General features: G+C 33.3%; 1 protein-coding gene and 2 non-coding genes across 3 annotated transcripts in view; 2 read left to right on the top strand and 1 right to left on the bottom strand.

The window, feature by feature from the left end:
* Positions 1-15,125, bottom strand: part of LOC126777613 (uncharacterized) — a 31,958-nt gene extending 16,833 nt beyond the window's left edge. The window contains exon 1 of the mRNA XM_050500689.1: positions 15,006-15,125. The gene's annotated coding sequence lies outside the window, so the exon portion shown is untranslated. The remainder of the gene's footprint in view (positions 1-15,005) is intronic.
* Positions 169-242, top strand: Trnan-guu (transfer RNA asparagine (anticodon GUU)). The gene has a single exon. It is a non-coding gene; the product is annotated as a tRNA-Asn (tRNA).
* Positions 819-890, top strand: Trnae-cuc (transfer RNA glutamic acid (anticodon CUC)). Its single transcript has one exon. It is a non-coding gene; the product is annotated as a tRNA-Glu (tRNA).
* Positions 15,126-20,946: the final 5,821 nt, after the last annotated feature.

The following is a 20,946-nucleotide window of genomic DNA, read 5'->3' on the forward strand; positions in this document are numbered from 1 at the left end:
CATTATTTATATGAAAATATTATCTGCTATCGTGAATGACTTAGCTCGTCGATTCGTTCCCCGGCACAGATCCGATTAGATACCATTGTGCGGAACGCAATATAATTAAATACGAACACGTATTTTGTTATCTATAGGTTATTGTGTATTATATCACATGAGGTCATCGCCTCCGTGGCGCAATCGGCTAGCGCGTTCGGCTGTTAACCGAAAGGTTGGTGGTTCGAGCCCACCCGGGGGCGGGGGATATATTTTATAATATATATTTTTCGTATTTTTTTAACATCATGAAATATTTAAAGCCAAAAACGAGATGTTTATCTCGTTTTACATTTGATTGAAAATAAATCTGGAGGCGTTATTGACTTCTTTCAATCCTCTTAAATTAAAATGAAGTATAATTTCTACAAATTAGACGATAGGAGGCTCGGCTAGGCCCCGGAGCCGCAGAGCATGACATTCGATTTTGACTGCGAAAACAAGAAAGCATGAAATTCTAATAATCAAGACGAATCTGGTGACTTTAAAAAACCTCAAACGTTTCAGTGTAAGTTCGACTATTCCGAATGAAAAATACTCTTATTATTGTTACGTTTAAACGACTTACTAAATACACACAGGAAATTGTACTAGCAACATTAATATATTGTATGTTATAGTAATTTCGGCGATATGTATTTGCCATGACAGTAAATTAAGTAATAATGTGTTCTATTTCAGCAATATTTAATAGATTGAATAAATTGAAAAAACATTTTTTTCTTAAAAGTAACCCGAAGTAATGATATAAGATTAAAAAATTCAAATTCCAGCGTATATCCGATATGGTCTAGTGGCTAGGATACCTGGCTCTCACCCAGGAGGCTCGGGTTCGATTCCCGGTATCGGAATTTATTCATTTTATTTTTTACATAAATTTTTATTTCTATATTATTCTATAATTAAGAAATTATTCCGTAAATTTTCAACATTCTATTTACATCTTTCCCAAACCAAATGTTATTAAAGCTCGCTCCACTGTATATTTAAATTGTTCCTCTGATGAACCGCTATTAGTGTTAAAATAGTTTAACGGTATTACGTAAATGAGTCTCACGAAGGTCACAGTTCAAACCCGAGCTGACGATGAGTCACGCGTCACAAGTTAAGAGTAGTGACACTGACAATGAAAGTAACTCCGTGACCGGAGCGCAGAGTATTATAACAACGTCATGATTATATTAACAATAAACATAATATTTTATTTGTGGTTCATTAAGTAGGTACTACCAATACCGGACACGCTTTGTAATTACTCTTTAATCTTTTTGTGAAATAAATTATAGGTCTCGCGTGTTCCCTTGTATGTGGATGGAACTATTTAATCACTATTATTTTTTGTATATTATTATATAAATAAATAGTAATCTAGTATAACACACAATACATAATCGATATTTTTTTATAAGTTTATACAGACATATATGTAAGCACAGCTTTGGATTACTAGTAATTCGGATTTTTTTTAAAGAAAAAATGTTTTACAATTGTATTCCCGGTACTACAGCAGAAATAGGCTACGGCAGTATTGACGTCTCGCGCTACTCGTATCAGCTATCGGATGATTAACAATTAACATAAACGGTAAGTGCGCGTCCGCACGTGTGCAGAATTACATTCATAGCTTTGTTTAAATTCAGTCCAGCTATGTTATGTCACTTCAAACACCGTGTAATTCGCATACGACGGGAATATAGATGTCTCGTTACGAACATTTATTATCTTTTGTATGCTTTCTTAAGGCGTTTTGAAGATTCTATTGTGTAACAGTTTCCGAGACCTATTTACGGCCTTTAATTATTGAATGTTATATAATGGTGACGTCCTCCTGACGAGCTTCAGTCACGACGCATGCGCAAGAGATGGGAGACTGTATACACACTGCGTTAACACATCGGTGCACTCTACTCTCTCATTCTCATAGGACGGCTATATTTCCCATATAATATATAATTTTGTCTGGCCAGTAAAAAGTTATTGGGTTTTTTGTCGGGAAATTCTCAGCCCGCATCAGCTAGCAGCCTGAAATTTGGCAGCGTACGCTTTAGTGTTTACAAAGTATGTTACTTGGACATGAAACCAGCCATCGTATTCATATTCTGATCGTTCCTAGGGATACTATATTTTATACTGAAGCCTCGACTGCTCACTGAAGCGTTTTAACTTTAATAACATATTATCGGAATGATGTAACACGTACAAATTTAATTGGTGTTACGAAAGCCATTACATCGCGTTCGTGAGAGTTTTACTAATTTAGTCGATCATTCAAGGTTTTATTTACTGGTTTAGTTTTGTAACAAGTTGTGTGTGTTTTTGCTATTTATATTTTTGTATCAAAGGAGTTTCAATCAAACTTTATTTATATATAGTTTTGTCTTTAAGAAAGTTATAAACTTTGATACTTTTGTTATCTATTATGTTCGTATGTTTCTTGAGATTATAGTTTCGCCCTATCTATTCTTAATTTTAATACTAACTAATCAACCCGGCTTCGCAGGGGCAGTTAATAAGAAAAAATTATTTTGGATAGGATTTGCGTAAAATCCGTTCTTAGTGAGCGTCTAAGCGGGAAGGAGTAACTTTGTAAATTTCAAGTTAATCAGGCGGAAAGCTTAGGAGCTTTGTGATGAGTGGTATTTTGCTTATAAATATATAGATGACATAGGTAATTAAATATATAACTTGTAATTTTTTTGTTTAACACATCGCAATCATGAATTTCATACACAATTAATATTAACATAACAAATCTCTTCTTTAAAATTGATATTGACATTGTTTGTTAATCTGTGTCCAGCGATCAACGACCCCGCTTTGGTCGCTTTGACCGAGTGAAGCTTTAGTGAAAGTAGCTGCTTGGCCGATAGGCTGTCTGCCTACTGATACGCAGCGGCGCAGCGCTATCAAGTAATTATCATTAGCGTTTCGCATTAACAACTTTACTTGTATCATAGGTTCAGAGGCCCACTCTGAAAGACCGTCATCTGCCCGAATCATTCGTTATACTCACGATCAGTATCAAAACGTCACAGTAGTAGTAGTAGTAGTAGTAGTAGTAGTAGTAATAGTAATAGTAGTAGTAAGAGGTAAGATTTTTTGTTTGCCTATTTTTTTCGGAGTTATTACAAAGCTACTACTACTATTGATGACCATCATTTTTAGACCAGTATTACAGTTAATTCTGTAAGGGCGAAGGCAGGGCGCAAACACATATATTTTTTTATATTATTTCAACTATTCATCAAAAAAAAAAAAATGGCCCATCATAAAATGTGTACAAAGAAGTCAGTAACAGCGTTAAAAGGTAAGGTTGGTCAGTATTTCAGTGGAATCCACATTCCAAGCATTTGGTTTAACGATACTTGTATCCTAGCACTTGTTCATATATACTTAATAATTCTATTATGTACTTAACCTACTGGATTAAAGTATAATTTGATTTATTCAAATTCCACCAACCCGCAATGGAGCAGCGTGGTGGAATAAGCTCCAAACCTTCTCCTTCTCCTTTTCCTCAAAAAGGGAGAGGAGGCCTTAGCCCAGCAGTGGGACATTTACAGGCTGTTACTTACTTACTTATACTCTCAAGAACTCGTATGAACAAAATTAGATTAAACAAATTCGAGATAATTTGTATCTCGAATTTTAGCATTATAAATATCAGTAGTAATATAGTAGTAATAGGGAAATTCATACATGCGCAAGGGCTGTAGTATAATACTTTATTTATATATTAATTAGTACCTTTGTGATATTTTACAATTTGATTTGAAAGATTTGTTAATAACTTAGTAACAATTGTTTTTGTTTGAAAATAATTATATTTATAAATGTATTGGCTCTAATGTAATGTATGTTATGTACTGTTTGATAGTTTTGAAACTAATATAAAATATTATACAATTGTAACCAGTACTGGCAGTACTTAATAATACAAGATTATTAATATCATAGAAACTGTCAGCGCCAGACACCAATCTATCCGATCAGCGCATGCGCTACTAAAGTCTAATTTCTACGTTGTACGTTATGAAACTATTCAAAATCTGAACTCAAAAATCACTGTACCGATTAAAAAAGGAAATTCGAAAGTTATTACATGTAGTATACGTTTAACATTATAAACCTCATTTTACAAAAATCGCGTGTATTTGGCCATTTTTTTAAGATATTATTTGGAACGAATTAATAACATGTATGTTAGTTTCTTTAACCTATAAATACTATATTTTTTATGTTTATACACCAACTTGTTGGAATAAGCTCCAAACCTTTTTCATAAAAGGAGACTATGTCTTAGGCATTTACAAGCTGTTAATTTTTTTTAATACATTTTTTATTTCTTTTTTCGTTTACCTTTCGATATTAGCGAGACTAATGTTAGATACACACAGTCACACACACTCGCTCACACAGCCGGGCACACCTGTACACGCACATTATATAAATCTTCATGGTCGTTGTCTGCTGAATAGTTAATATCGCATGAAGTAAAATACATTTCGTTTTAAAAAGATCATGTTCTTAATGTGGCAGCTGTTCTCACTCTTACACATATGTAATTACTAGAAAATAGCTGACTTAGATTTTCTTTTAGAAACCTAAGAGTGGTAGATCTCGGAGTCACCACTCGTTAGTCATAATAATGCAGGATATGCGCATTGATTAGTTTTGCTACGTGCTGTTGAGTGTCGACATAATGGAACTTTTAATTACTTCACAGTTAAACGACATTCGGCGGCACGAGTATACTTAATTTACACGCTAAGATTGTCTATGTAAACATTTAATTTAAAAAATGTCTTATAAAAATACTATATCACTCGAAAATTTAGTTTAGATATAAAGAGAGACATGTAGTGTTAAAACCAACTTTCCGTATATATTCTACTTCTGGGTCTCCTCTCCTCTGAGGAGAAGATTTGAAGCTTATAAGGTCATACTGCTCCGAGGGTATGGTGGATGAACATGTGTCAGAATTTCGTTGACACAGCAGCAGTTTTCCTCACAAGATTTTTCTTTAACTTTTAGAATAAATTATAAACGCAAAGTACATGAATATGCAGTAACACATTCGCGTATTTATAAAAGTGATCTTCGTTTCGTGTGAACTCGTGTTTTGTTCACAACAATATTTATATTATATTATAATTGCGCTTTAAACTCTTTAAATCAAATGTCCTCTGCAACTAGTTATGGAATTATACTTCCAACATTTGTACAAACTCTTGCTTTTTGAAAACGATGCTAAAGAAAGAAATAAATTTACGGGAGTTTTGGGAGTGAAGATCATAAAGGTCTGCGCTCTTTTTGAGAATACTTTTTTCATTTAATTTTTTAGTGTTAATTCATTAAGCAATCGCTTATTGTAGTATGACATATTATATTGCACTCTCATAATCCAATTTTTAGAGATCAACAGCTCGCTACTAAGACACGGAGGTAGTCATCTATCTACATGGGACCACTCACAAATTCAATTTTAATAAATGTATGGATGAGGAGAGAATGTTTTTTTGTAAAAAAAATTGAAACATGCTGTGTCTTGGAGATGTAGTGCAATATACACCACTTACATACATTTATGTACACGTACAATACATATACATTTCACTCTGTCGCAACACGTTCACTTTCACATGAATATTATAATAATGATATGAAATTGCAAGCGAAGCGGACCGTTTAAATATAAGAGTAGAAATTCTACTAGATCATGTAGTTCCGGATCTCGACGCAGTGTGCGTTACGGTATTACTTCGTTTTTGTATTATGGTATCGAAAGCCACACATCATTGACAAATTTAAATCGAATCGCAACTTAAAAATACTACCTACAAAAACTGTACTATACTACAAAAACACTTAATGTCATGTCATGTCATACAAATGGCACATCTGGGGAAGAATAATAATATTATTATTTAATAATGATAGAAGAATATTATTATTATTTATTTTGACATTTTTAAAAATTACTGATGATTTTTTGTTACTTTTAATTTGAATTTCATTAGATTGAATCTGGAACACTTGTAATTGACATGCATATTATACTGTTATTGCTTTATAAATTCATTTTTTCAATGCTTTATATGTATGTTGCAAGTGTGCTTTTACAAATAAATAAAATATATATATATTTATAAATTTACATTTAGTAATACTTTGTTCTATCTAGGACAAATTTTAATTTTAATAAGAATTATTATTATCTATGTAGTTTGATAACTACAATATTTTAGTGTCAAAATCAAAGTTCCAGAGTAACAGAAATATTGCGGCGCTGATAAACTAAAATAGCTTGTCATATCGCCATTATGATACGTAGTAGAATCGTTACTTGTAATTGGCAGTCGTTAGCCGTTGGCCTTGCTCCCACATGCCTCGATCTACCAGACCTTTCAAATGTAAGGTTATGGACTCAATCTGTAGAAGTCGAAACAATACGTCGTTACAAACGAAAGATCAAAAATATAGCTGTGTCGTAATATCAGAACCAACACTCGTAGCATCGAGCACGGTAGAGATGTAGATGCTGAACTTTTAAATTATGAATGAAATGTATTTTATCAACAACTTAAAATTGTAATTGCTTTCGGATAATTATTTGAACTTAATGTTTTGCTGAAAATAGTTGACTACAGTTATTTTTGTTTTTAAGTATAACTTTACCCTCTTTACACGATACTTTTGGTGCTGGTCACTATATAATCTAGTACATAAATTAAGGCATTTGTTAAAAAAGCGCCGGCCTTTAAACAACAGTTATTCAGCCATTCAGCCAAAGGGACAAGTTTGACTTCAGTCTGAAGGCGTCATGTAAAGTAGTTTATACTAATCATATCATTAATATTCGACACGTGAACATCAAGCGCACAAAAACACGATTACTTAATAGATCTAAAATATCGGTTGGAATGTCCGCACTAGATACTAAAATAGGGTTAATAGTATTCAAATTGAGGTTTTTAATTCAAGACCTAAGGCATCAGAAGATGAAATGCCTTACCATTTACGTTGAAACGAAATAAAACTTAACGCTCAGTGAAACTAGTTTTAAATGAAATAGAAACTGCGGTTGGTGTTTTGAGCGAAACTTATTTAGGTTACAATTTGATATATACCTCGCTAAAATGTTAATAGTCTTAAGTGACTTGGACACATAAACTGGGGATGTCAGTTTATAGGTAATTGAGTAGTAGGTACAAATTTAGTCTGTGTGTAGATTAACGCCATTACTTTAAAAAATAACCGAAGTTTTGCGTGTTACATAAGCGACTTAAAACTTTTTATGATGTCAGTAACAAATTTATCGCTATCACAAATGTGTGCACGTTTGTGCATACTCTCAGAAGCAAACTCTTCTTAACTCCCTAACTCTGTCTGTTTCTGAGAATAACTTTACAGATAAACCCAGGCAGACAATGATAGTATAATAAATAAATTTAATGTTATTCCTTCTATAATGATCATGAAATCATCCCTTATTGTAGCTAAAACAAATTAGCTTTTAATGCCTCTTATATTATGTATGTATTTTGTAATCGCATTTACACTTTTAAATATTGTATTACGTTACTTTATGGTACTGTATTGTACTTACTTACTGTAATTTGCTGTATATACGAATGATTAATTGCAAAATATTTAAACGGCTATTAGTAAATAATTTAAATCTATATAAAAACTTGTCTGAATAATTCCATATATGTAGCTTTATTACTTATAAGGAATACGATTAGACCACAAAAAGTCAGAGACACACCTTATAATTTATTTACCGCTTTATAAGTGGGATACCATTGAAGGTCAATTAGAAACGAAATGTAGGCGACATAACAATTGCGTCTTCTGTACTCCTTACTACCTACGTGCGCACGTCTAAGTATATACCCACGAGTGAATAGTGTACTGGTAAGAATAAATCTAGTTTTACTGGTCTGGTCTTACCAACCACTTATCAGATATTCTACTGCAAAATATCAATACTTGGTAAGGTTATGTTCCGGTTTGAAGAGTGAGTGAGCCAGTGTAATTACAGGCACAAGGGACATAACATCTTAGTTCCCAAGGTTGGTGGCGCGTTGGCAAAGTAAGCGATAGTTAACATTTCTTAGAATACCAATGTCTGTGGGCGTTCGTGACCACTTACCATCAGGTGGTCCATACACTTACCCGCCTACCTATACTATAAAAAAATTAAAAAAAAACGACGACAAACTAATGAAGTTATCTATATTGAAGTAGATAATATCTTAGTAACAAAATATTATTATTGGTTAAATTATTAGTGGTTCACAATATTAGATCCGATTCGTTAAGTTAAAATTAAGTTAATATTATGAATATTATTTATATAGTTTAGCTATATAAATCAGTTCAAGTTATGTTTTTAATAAACTAATATATGAGTTGATTATAAATTCAAACATGTAATAATCTAGTTAAATATATATAAAAGAGTTTTGGATATTAATTGAAGCCTAGACAAAAACATAACCCACACTCACCACTTGTACACGGCTTCAGTTTGTTGGTTAATTTAATTCACTGTTATTAACTAAAAACTTGCCAACGTCGAATTAAACTGGTTGCGTCTAAGACGCGTTGATGTCTTTAACACCGATCCGTGTGTAATGCGAAGCGTTTTAAATTTTGACGTTTATATTCACTAATATTTGACACAAAAAAACAATTTAACATTCTAGTAGGACTATTTATCATCAAATCATTACACATTTACATATTTATTTGCAATTAATAATTATTACAGTGTACAGAAAATACCATAAAATCAAGCTATACTGAGTTTATCACTTGATTTAATTTAAAATAATTAAGGAAAAGACGAGGTCGACTAACTCAATACAATTTATGTATTTATATTTGTGAATATAACATTTGTTGAAATAAACCCAAGACCAACCGTCGGGGCGTCGCGGTAGTATTCACAAGCGTTCCCGTGACGTCCCTCGAAGAAACGATGGAGGTACCGCTGGTTTTTTAGTTGGCCTGGAACTCCAGTTCATCCGTGCACTGGAGTTTCAGGCGCTGGCGATTCCTACATACCCCAATTCATGGGAAACGCGTAAAGCGTTTTTCCAGCGAAATATAAAATCCTGGCAACTAAAGAGACTCCAATTATTTATGTTAGGCTGCCATTAACTGCGAGCCACTATTATTTCGTATTTATGGCGTGTATCAAAATTATTAATCTCGAATGTAGATGATGTGTGTAACAAATGGGTCAATTGACATTTAATATTTTTTTATGTAATCGTCATCCGGAATGTAATCCAGTATGAATCATGTTCAGGATGCCATCAACCGTGTCGTTGGCTATTATTAATACGGCATTTATTTACCTATTAGCTCGAATTATATATGAATGTGTATAGTTTTATAACTATATTAGGATACATAAATAGTTTACATTCTGCAGTAGTCCCACCGCGTCTCAAATGTATGTGCAATACATGTAAATACTAAAATTATTGTAAATTGACATGTTATTGGTCTATTCGAGCTTTTGTACGAGTGTAGATAGACAAGACAATTGAAGTTACTATAATTTTGTATCATTGGCAATAATCATTAGACAGCAGACATCATTCATCTACAATCATAAAGAGAAATTTATAAATTGTAAAATAATAATAACCGAATACGAGCGGACTCTTAGTCCTGTAATGTAATCTAGTATCGTATTCAGCATTAATCAGACACAGAATCTTCTAACATCTGTCGTACTCACTGTACGACTCGAGTTCGATTGTACGTTTCTCTGATATTCGCAAGTCTGAGTAACAAACCAATTTATCATTACGTAATCTACCTGTTTGTCCAACGAAGGGAGTTAATGAGGAAAGTCCGGCCGGTTTTCGGCGAAAGTTGACGTAAAAAGAAAAAAGTAATTCCGTAACACCGGACCGCGAGTGAGTGTTACGTAGTCAAAGAATTTGCGATATATTTTATAGTTACTATATGAAGTACGAGTACTTGTATATGTAGTAGGAAAATGTAGTGTTGTCAAATTAAATATCAATGTTAAAAATTGTTTCAATGATTGTGCTTCTCTCTTTCAGAATGAGAAGCGGCGTTCCTTATCTGTGTGTGTGTATGTGTGTGTGTTTGTCGCTATGCTATCTCTGTTGGTATTACATAAGTGTTAGAGTTCGCACTTCACACACTAGATATAAATTTGTCACCATTATTATAAAATTAAATACACTTATATTATTTCCGACCTGACCTAGTGCTGACCTTAAACCTGCTAAAATATTAACTACCAAATTGCTATCAATGCCATTGTAAATAGCAAAACGTGTTTAAAATATTATTACGCTGCATAACTTAATATGTATTTGGGGATTGTCTCTATCTAAGCTTTATTATATTCAACGATGCGATCTTGAGGAAGTAAACACAAAAGTAATATTCGAGTGTGAAAATGAATAGCAGCGGTGAAATACTGTTCCAGATACGGAGACACGCTCGCAGCGCGCGGAAAGTCGACGTGCGCTAGGAATCTAGCGAGGACAGTGTCCATTGCTACGGCGCTTGTAATAACGACGATCTCCACAGATTACGAGACAATAAAAATAATAGTTTCTTCAGTACTTGATGAATGCCTTGAACGATGCTAAGCTTAGATGGAAGCGGATGTCATTTGACTATACCGAAACTGAAGCAATGTTCGCAATGGCTGGCGCCTGCACGGTCGCACGTGAAACAGCTCGTGGTGGAGTGGAACCAGCCGGCGCTCGGCTCTCGGCTCTCGGCCCACTGCGCCACTTGCCCGCGATGGCGCGACGCACGCGATCTCGGTTCTAGATGCCATATTTACATTTATTTATAGATATTTGCTGCTATTTATATATGGACGTATTCATTGCATGTGCTATGTATTTATTTGAATAAATTAAAAACGAGGTATATTACCTATGAAATGTAAGCGTCGAAAGTTAAAACGATTAGTAAATATTGAATTAAGAGCGTTGTTTTTTATATACGTACGTTATTATAATGTGCATATTGTCATCTATCTCTCTATTTTGACTAATAAAAGCCTTAACATGTAAACTTGTAAGGCGCAGGTTTGATTCTGACTCTTTAGTTCGCTAAATTGGAAGTTGAAATAGGAATATTAGTAATTCCATAAAAATATTCTTTAAAATATTTATTTTGACAAAACATTACGTACTGCTTGAAGTTAACAAATCCTTTACAAAATATACCAAAAACTAACTTTATCGGGTGATTAGTTAAACTTGTGTCTTTTTCTTTCAAATGTCAAATCAATAAAGTCAGAAAGAGTGAATTCATCTTTTACCTAAGCCGCGCCGTACTCAAGCAAATTTAGTACAAGAACGACAAGAAAATTCGTAAATGTATTCTTTATATATAGAAACATATAAAGCGATGACTCTCGCATATATCAAAACCGATTTTTTTTTTATTATATATATATTTCATAGTTTGTATTTTGTATTTTCATGAATATCAATTAATAATTTAATTTAACTCAGATTATTAGCCATGCAGCCGCTTTCTTTCGCTACATTAATATTAAATTTAAATATTTGCGGAAAGAAACCAAACAGGCCGCCAGGGAGAGAATTATGCAAATGCCATAATATAACATTATTTAAGTTCCGGTTTTCACCACTAATCAACTCAGTATTGACAACTTTCGAGAAAGCGTCCGGCGGTCGTTGACTGATGGTGGCCGCTTGCCGCCTCGATTAGGCCAACAACGGTGATCATGAAAATTATCATTAGGAAGAAATTATAAGCTAATAAAAATTCACTATTCTAATCTATAGCAACTAATTATATAATCACCTAGTAAGTTAAGATATACGTTATAATGAAATGCAATTTATGTAATTTTGAAAAATGAACAATACAACTGAAATAGTAATAAAATGTGTTATGAAATACTTTAAAAAAAAATTAAATAAATATTCAAATATAAAATTCCTATACAATTGTTATGTAAGAAACAAAAATGAAACGAAATAAAACTAATTCATTTAAATTGCATAATCTTAGTTTACTTGGGTTTTATTATAATATAAAACCAAAAGTAAATATTTAAATACAAAATCGTACCCAATACAATCTAATAGAAGACGAGGCATCACAGCATCCATTAACGAACACTTCGATAAACTTTCTATTTTATTGACTGAATTGAATATTTTGTTTACCGAGTAACAGGTTAACAGTCGATGCTATTCGATGTAAAAAACAACAATTGGTGTTGTTTGATTAAGATGCTGCGCCATGGACTTTTAAGGCGGCTTCCATATTTACGACTACGGATTAGTTTTAAAGATATTAAAGATTTTTCAATTAAAATAAATAAGCATTCTAGTCGTGATGACGTAACAGTTTGTGTAGTTTGGAATAACTCTCACATTATGTGATAATTGTTATAAAATGATAATTAGACTTGTATTTTCTCTATGAAACTTAATAAATAAATTAATATATAAATGCTATTCCAAAAGACAATAAGATTAGAAAGTGAATTCCTTAATAATTTAAAAAAAAATTAAAATGAAGTATTTATCATTTAACAATATGCAAATATTATTAATATTATAAATATTAAAACCCATCAAGTTCAAGACATAATTACTTTACTATATTATTATAATGATTGATTTGATCGAGTCGTCCGTAGGCAGCCTTATGCCCTTGAACCGTAGTGAAAGTCACGCTCATGGATGTTTACACGAGACCGATGTTTACAAAGGCGAGTATTCTCGGATGTCGACATTATGCCATTGTTGCAGCTTTCCAATATGCTTCTATTGAGACAAATCTCATCAGAATTGTAGTTTTTATTTGTCTAGTATCATCATAATTATGATTTCACTGCTTTAATGACTCTATGAGTAGACAAATAACTATAATTTGTTGTTATGAAGTATAAACTTGTCGCAGATCAGATGCAGCCGGTCCAGTGACAGTGAAGTAATGCCCAATAAAGTATATTCGTGTTGTGTTTGTCACTTTATTGTTCAGAGTGAGTGCAGGTTTACGTGAGCTTGGAAACCTACTCGAAGTTATCTTACTGAGATCTGAGATGTGACAAAGTGGTAACGCGTAAATATTGACCGAAGATTGCGGGTCAAACCCGAGTCAGGACCACAGTATTTTCATGTGCTTAATTTGTCTAGTGATCGACGGTGCATCGCTAGTTGTTTTTCGCTGCTTTTAGTTTGTTTTCGTCATCTACTCATAGCAATAAGCGGTTCTGAAGTCAGAGTCAACGACGACGAATTACTACCGACGCCCACCCTGTTCACCGCCCGGGGGACGTTGATTGGTTCAAGCTATAAGATATTTTACATATATTATATTCATTTACAGTACTTCTATTTCGTTCAAATGAAAATACGATTAGCTTTTTAATCATCCAATACATTTGCTTTCTTATAATTAATCGAATTTGCCCGTAAAAATGAAATAACAAATTGCATGTTTTTTGCCGGTGACGTAACGTACATATATAATACAAGAGCATATTCTTATGACGTTACAGTTCAAATTTAAAGCGAATGAAACTGCAAAGCGTATCCATTTATATCTTTAATAATATTATATACCGAATAAGACAGGCTCTAATCGAACAAAAATTTTAAAAAATATACAAATAGCAATACAAAGCTGGGTCAGACTAGAACTCCCCTCAGCCGGTGGTTCAGATTTATTATAATAATTACTGATTACGTGAAGTGACTTGTCCCACGCTCAGTTCTTACTCACGCGTGAACGTCGCGTGGGGAACAACCCACATATTGATTGTATAATTATATTCATATATTCCTATGAAACCTTATCTGGATTAGAACATGTAACATTCTTGAGATCCTCTTGTTATATGATACATGTCATAATATATATTTTAACATCAACATACATAATGTTGGATGATATTTACTGTCGCCCGCCATCCAAACTTCATGGTTGCGTAGAAAGTAATTTGACTGCCCGCTATTAACGTTTCCCGAGGCCCACATATCCAGTACTATCATAGGAAATAGTATTTATACGCATTTAAGAGTTATCTTCGTCCGTAATTGATGCGGATTATACTTTTTTATAATTTTGCAATGCATTTGTAGGAGGTTTTCATAGTCGGTCTGGCGGGGTTTTTTCATTTTAATTTCAAGTTGCTTTGGGTTATTGTGCGACTCTTCCCTGACTCAGATATTATAACCCTCCTCAGTTGTTAGCACATATATGTATCTGACGTACAATGCTGTTCTCTATTACCTTCTATAAAACATTTACAGGATCGCTGTAAACATGTAATCTTTCAGATCTGACAATAGTATCGGACACGCATCTTTGAACTTTGTATGTATTTGTAATATTTGTGGTAACGTTGTGTTGGGTTTTATAAAATAATAATAGTGTTTAAATCAAAAATGATTTTAAACAAATATGTGCAAAATATTTGAACATAGCTCTACTCGTATAGTTAACTATATATTTAATATAATATTCGAAGTAAAAGTTAAAATACTCGACGTAGAAGCAATACTAGTGACCGGGTCGAGTTAAACGAAGTTGAAGCAACTCTACGTGTAATAAACTTACTTAAATACCGCCTTCCGTCATTAAACGCACATTATTTATAATGTGCCATTTTGTATGTAAAATGCGAGTACTTTCAACTAATTTACTTCCTAAAATACGCTTTCTCGAAAGAAATTATTTCATTAATAAAATTATAATAGTTAACACAAAATTATCTATTGTATTTTTAAAACTATAAATATTATATATAATATATATTATATACAGTATATAATAATATTTATAGTTTTAAAAATACTTAAATAGTCGCTAAACAATATTTACTTTATTTTTAGTGTAAATTGTTTCAAATAATTGGATTAAATATGTATATAGTAATATAAAATATCAATGAAAATACATACCTCTACGATAACGCTGTAACACTAATAATCCACTAGCCAACTGTCACTCGAAAAAATCCAAAAAAATTAAATAATATCAAAAGTCAGTGCTTGACTGAATCACATTTTCCAACCAAAAATGGTTCATCATCACAAAAAATTATTTAAAAATTATAAAATCTATTCTTCTTTGGCCGCGTGCTTTTGGAACGGCGGTCGACTTCAAACTGAAAGAAACTGTTAGACTCTCGAGCGGAGTGGCCGCCGTCGCCCCAGGGCCGGACTCGGGGTGTAGTGTGGACTGTGGAGCCACTAGTGCTGCTTGCACTCTAGCGGCCGGTACGACGCGACGTCGACGACGACTGCGACGTACAATGTACAGATTTCGAAAAAATTAATATTTATTTATTAGTGACTTGTTAGAATCATTTTACTATAAAACATGTTAACGATATTAAATAGTTATAAAATGTATTCGCTTTCTAATTGTTTCATAAATCTATATTCGAAACGATAAATTTATGATTAAAATACACTATAATATTTTAAGTATAATATTCCTATTTGCAGGTTACATTCCAAGCTGGTTGGCTGGTTATTTGTTATTTATTTAGAAAAATATATGAAATGCTTTTAATACTTGCTAATACTATAAGTACACCTCATGAAATAATTGAAAATGCTTTTTATATTGAGTCCGCTTAAAATTACTTTTATCTATATAAAATTACTTTTTATATATATATGATCAAATTGGTGTCAATATTTATTTTGTTGCAGGGATTATTCACATCGAAGATTTAAATAAATTAAATAAATATATACATAAAAAAATACAAATAACTAAAGTGCCATCATAACGTTTCGATTTCAAAGTATATATAAGCTAAAAAAATATGAACGACAGTAAACGACGTTACGAAATTGTAAATTGTTACGAAAATGTTTATAAGTGACTGGAGATATTTTAAAATTCCTACGTCCTGGAAACACTCGCTTAACATCGTTTAAACATTTGTTAAACGTTTGTAACATTACCGACACGCGCGCCATAACAACACACACCCGTGTACTCGAGGAAATCACATTTCTCGTGAACGTTATAGAGCGTTCTACCGCTAATCTTCAACACTCTGTATTGCTGTGTTCCGGTTTTGAAGGATGAATGAGGGTTATTGGTGGCACGGATATCATCAGATTCCATGATTGGTGATAAAAGAAGTGGTTTAATCTTGTTGCCGAGTTAGTGTCAATGGGCACAAGTTAACGCTTTCCATCTTTCCTTCAGGTTTTCTATCTGTTCGTGTGCCTTCCTAAAATAACGATAATAAAGTTAAATCGATTGTATAGTTTTGAGAAATATACACTGAATTACCCATTTATTTCAGTTCGTATGTGAGGTTAAGGGGTGAGTCGATTTGGTTGCTAGCGAATTGATGTCGTACATCAACGTTACGCGTAGTCAATACAAAATTCAATTCTCAAAAACAACAATTCTCATGTTTAAAATCATACCAGTGTTATAAAGAGGTAAGTTTTGTTTGTTTGGTTTGTTTACGCGGCGCAGTGCGCGACACATCAACACAACGGGCGAGAATATGGGATGGGGAATGTTAACTGGACGAGTATTTTATAAAAATGGTCAATAAGCTTACAGGTTTGTCCTTCGTGCAGAGTCTCTCCCTGTCCTGACGTTTAATATTCTCTAGTATCCTTCTCATCTCTTTTTTATGATGTTTGTTTTTTACGTTTCCTTCCAAAAAGGATGCGCGTCTGGGAAGGTCTCACGGTTCGAAGCTTGAAGATTAAAAAAATATCCATAAAATTAAATATTAGCATTTATTAAATACTCGTGTGTGTATAGTGTATATATATACACTCACATAACATTACATATTTTTAACAGTATATATTTTCGACAAGGACGATTATTGATTCAATAACAATAACCTTTAAGTCGTAATATTCGGAAAAATTAATCTCATTTTCATTTACCTTGGTGTATAATACGAGTACATATTACCTTAAAGAATGTCATATTTATTGATCTAAGATTAGCTGAAAAAAAGCCAAGATGGCCTAGTGGTAAGAACGCGATCCTAACCGATGGTTGTGGGTTCAAACCCGGGCAAGCACCACTGAATTTTCAAGTGTGTTAATTTGTGTTTATAATTCATTTCGTGCTTAACAGCGAAAGAAAACATCGTGAGGAAACCTGCATGTGTCTAATCTCATTGAAACTCTGCCACATGTCTATTCTACCAACTCGCATTGGAGCAGCGTGGTGGAATAAGCTCCAAATCTTCTCCTCAAAAGGGAGAGGAGGCCTTAACCCAGCAGTGGGACATTAACAAGCTGTTACTGAGCTGAAATGTTATCGTTAATTGTCATATGCATTACTATTTATCTTATTTTTCTGTTTTTGATTTGACTTATAATTAAGTGCAATTCATTTGTTCATCATTATTGTTTACATGTATCTATGTATAAATAGTTCTATAATAAATAAGTAAATATTATGTTTACAGCGTAACATTCCTAAAATATTTATCCCATGCCTCATAGTTAAGGGTGACTCCGCCCATCGACCAACTTATCGAAAACCGAAATTCAATCCAATCATTAATCTTAGCCACTCACCAATCACACTGACTCTTCAAATGAGAACAGCGATTAAAATTACGTGTTAATTGTTCAGTACAGCTGACGACTAACTTCCGGTGGCGCTTATCCTGAATCCAGACCGAATCCTAAACTTTTGTCTCTTTCGCACATGTCTCTTTCCGCTGTTATTGTGTCGAATCTTAGTTTGAATATAATTACATACTAAACACTAGTTGAGGCATTTGTACCGTGAGTGATAGTATAAGGAAGGAATTTTAAGTCTCCTATTTACGACAAGACTTGTTACCTTGACGACGGACGTCTCGTCGATGCCGACGCCGTGTTTGGTCAGTTGTGTTAATACAAGTATAATGATTAACGAAAACAGACTTCTACTTATAATAATTATTGATTTAATATTATAAACGCAACATTTTCTATATTTAAATATGCTTTCAAACTAAGCTCGCGTTTAAATATTTAGAAGCATATTTGATTAATCGATTAGTTTTCAAAAGTTATATTAATAAATATATTATGTTTTAAAGCAATAAAATAATATAATACTGGTGGTAGGGCTTTGTGCAAGCTCGTCTGGGTAGGTACCACCCACTCATCAGATATTCTACCGCAAAACAGCAATACTTGATATTGTTGTGTTCCGGTTTGAAGGGTGAGTGAGCCAGTGTAATTACAGGCACAAGGGACATAAAATCTTAGTTCCCAAGGTTGGTGGCGCATTGGATATGTAAGCGATGGTTGACATTTCTTACAATGCCAATGTCTAAGAGCGTTGGTGACCACTTACCATCAGGTGGCCCATATGCTCGTCCGCCTTCCTTTTCTATAAAAAAAAAAAAAAAATAATCTTTTTATACCGAATAAAAATCTTTTATTAAGGAATTCTTCTAAATATACTAAGGGCGACGACAATTGCTTCGAATTAGGTCAGGTATGAATTTGCAACTCTCACATTGCCAGGCGGCCTATTTCCTATTGAGACCATAGATGACAATTCTTATTTAAAAAAAACCGGCAACACTTGTTACCTTGACGACGGACGTCTCGTCGACGCCGACGCCGTGTTTGGTCAGTTGTGTTAATACAAGTATAATGGTTAACGAAAACAGACTTCTACTTATTATAATTTATTAATTTATTATTATATTATAGTGGTTAGGTACTTGTAATATTAAAAATCAGGACATTATATCACAAATAGAAAATAAATGAAAAATTTCATGTGCAAAACCATAAAGTTTGCGTCAAGAAGTAGGTAAACGCATCGCGTCCGGCTTTCTTTGTCACGCCTTCCTTACGTAACACGAGTAACTTGAATGTGTCACACAGACGTGAGTAGTGATATCTCACCTACCGACTGATGTTTTGTCTCCAATATCGTTCATACTTACTTAAAGATCGAATGGTTAGAACGCGTGACTCTTAACCGATGACCGTGGGTTCAATCCGGGTCAATCACCACTGAATTTTCATGTGCTTAATTTTTGTTTATAATTCATCTCGTGCTTGATGGCGAAGGAAAACATCGTGAGGAAACCTGCATGTCTTTAATTTCGCTGAAATTCTGCCACGTGTGTTCCACCACCCCGCATTGGCGCAGCGTGGTGGAATAAGTTCCAAACTTTCTCCTCAAAGAAAAAAAAGAAGTGATCTTAATCCAGCAGTAGAATAATCACAGGCTTACTTATACTCCTATTTATATTATAAATGCGTAAGTGTTGTTGCTTTGTCTTTTCCGCGGGAACAGAACAAGTTCCGACGTGATTTTTTTGGATAGTGTTAGTTTATACGCCGGACTTTGCTAGGCTTTTTCCTTTCCGTGTAAATACACTACACCGAGACTGCGGATAGAAAATATATAATTGTATATTATTCACAAATAAAAGTATTTTTATGAAGGCAATTTGCAACTTATTACAGGATGATTCTCCACTGCAGGTTGATGGATACACAACTGGCTATATTGATATCATCCGACATATTTACGATCCTGACGAGGTTCAAATAAAATGATTCAAATTAAGCTTAGCGATGACAGAGCATATATGTAGGTATTAATAAATAGTTTTTACTTCAGTTATGTTTAAATATACATAAAATTTAACAACCTTGTCGAATTTCTATAATTTGAATGAATTTTATATTTTATAGAATGATTTTACCGACGTTTGTTTACAACGCGACTTCTTACACAATACGATTAGGTGCGCATGTGTGCGGCGTGTCCGTGTGTTTGTGTAACTGATTAACATATTATATTAGTTACTGGCTCCTAATTCTCTCGTATTCAGTGAAAGCATTCTGAACGATTTTACTTTCTCTATGAAGGTTGCAAAATATTCTTTATAAATAAGCAGTGTGAACGTCACGACGCGCGGCTACTCGTTGATTCGATCTTATCTCATTAAGAACCAGTTAAATAACAAACATTATTGTCGTGTCTTACACATAAGTGGTCACCTACACTACATACACTGTATGTACCGGAAACCACGAGATCTAAAATGTTAATTATTACATGTAATTCTATAATTACCTATTTTAAAACATTTACACTTAAATCGGTGGAATAAAGGATGAAAGGGTTGTCCACCAAGATGGGAGTGCAGAAAACTGGTGAGGGACGCCTTAAACTAAAGACAAAAAATATATATATTTAGGTAGAGAACGAAAGGCAAGGAGTCAAGTTCCAAAGTCAAGTACTTGAAACTTATTCAATCAACGGTTACATAATACCAACTCCAACTCGAAGACCGAAATATCTAGAAGAGAATCTACTCCAAATAATGTGTAACTACTTATATGTTAATAATTACGAGATAAAAATTATAATTATAATCAAATAAACTCTCATGTACATTGCTATTAGCGTTTCGCTTTTAATTTATTTATTTTTTGACAATGGAGATCTTTGTAGGCTGATGTGAGTTTAATTTTTTTTCTGTAAAATAAAGTCGTACCAAACGCCGAAGTCAGATTATAGTGATAAAGTTTAGCACAGACATTTTCATTTCGTTTGTATTTTGCGCCAAACTAGTGCACCTGCATGTCATAAATAAAAACAAAAAGTCACAAAAAGTAATCGCAATAAAGTTCTATCTCTGTATATCTGTTACATTGACTACGGGTATATATAATGTATAATTACAGCGAGGCGTCCGTTCTGATGTAAGTATGTACGTCGATATTATACAGAGAGAAGATTTGGAGAAATCGAAATTTAAGTTTAACAATAATCTCTTAACTTTAATTATTCATTATTTTATATTATATATATAATTAGCTCAGCTATATTATGCTTGCTGATTGATTGTATCCTGTGACAAAAGGAGCGTAT

Source organism: Nymphalis io, chromosome 23, assembly GCF_905147045.1.
Source record: "Nymphalis io chromosome 23, ilAglIoxx1.1, whole genome shotgun sequence".
Lineage (NCBI taxonomy): Eukaryota > Metazoa > Arthropoda > Insecta > Lepidoptera > Nymphalidae > Nymphalis > Nymphalis io.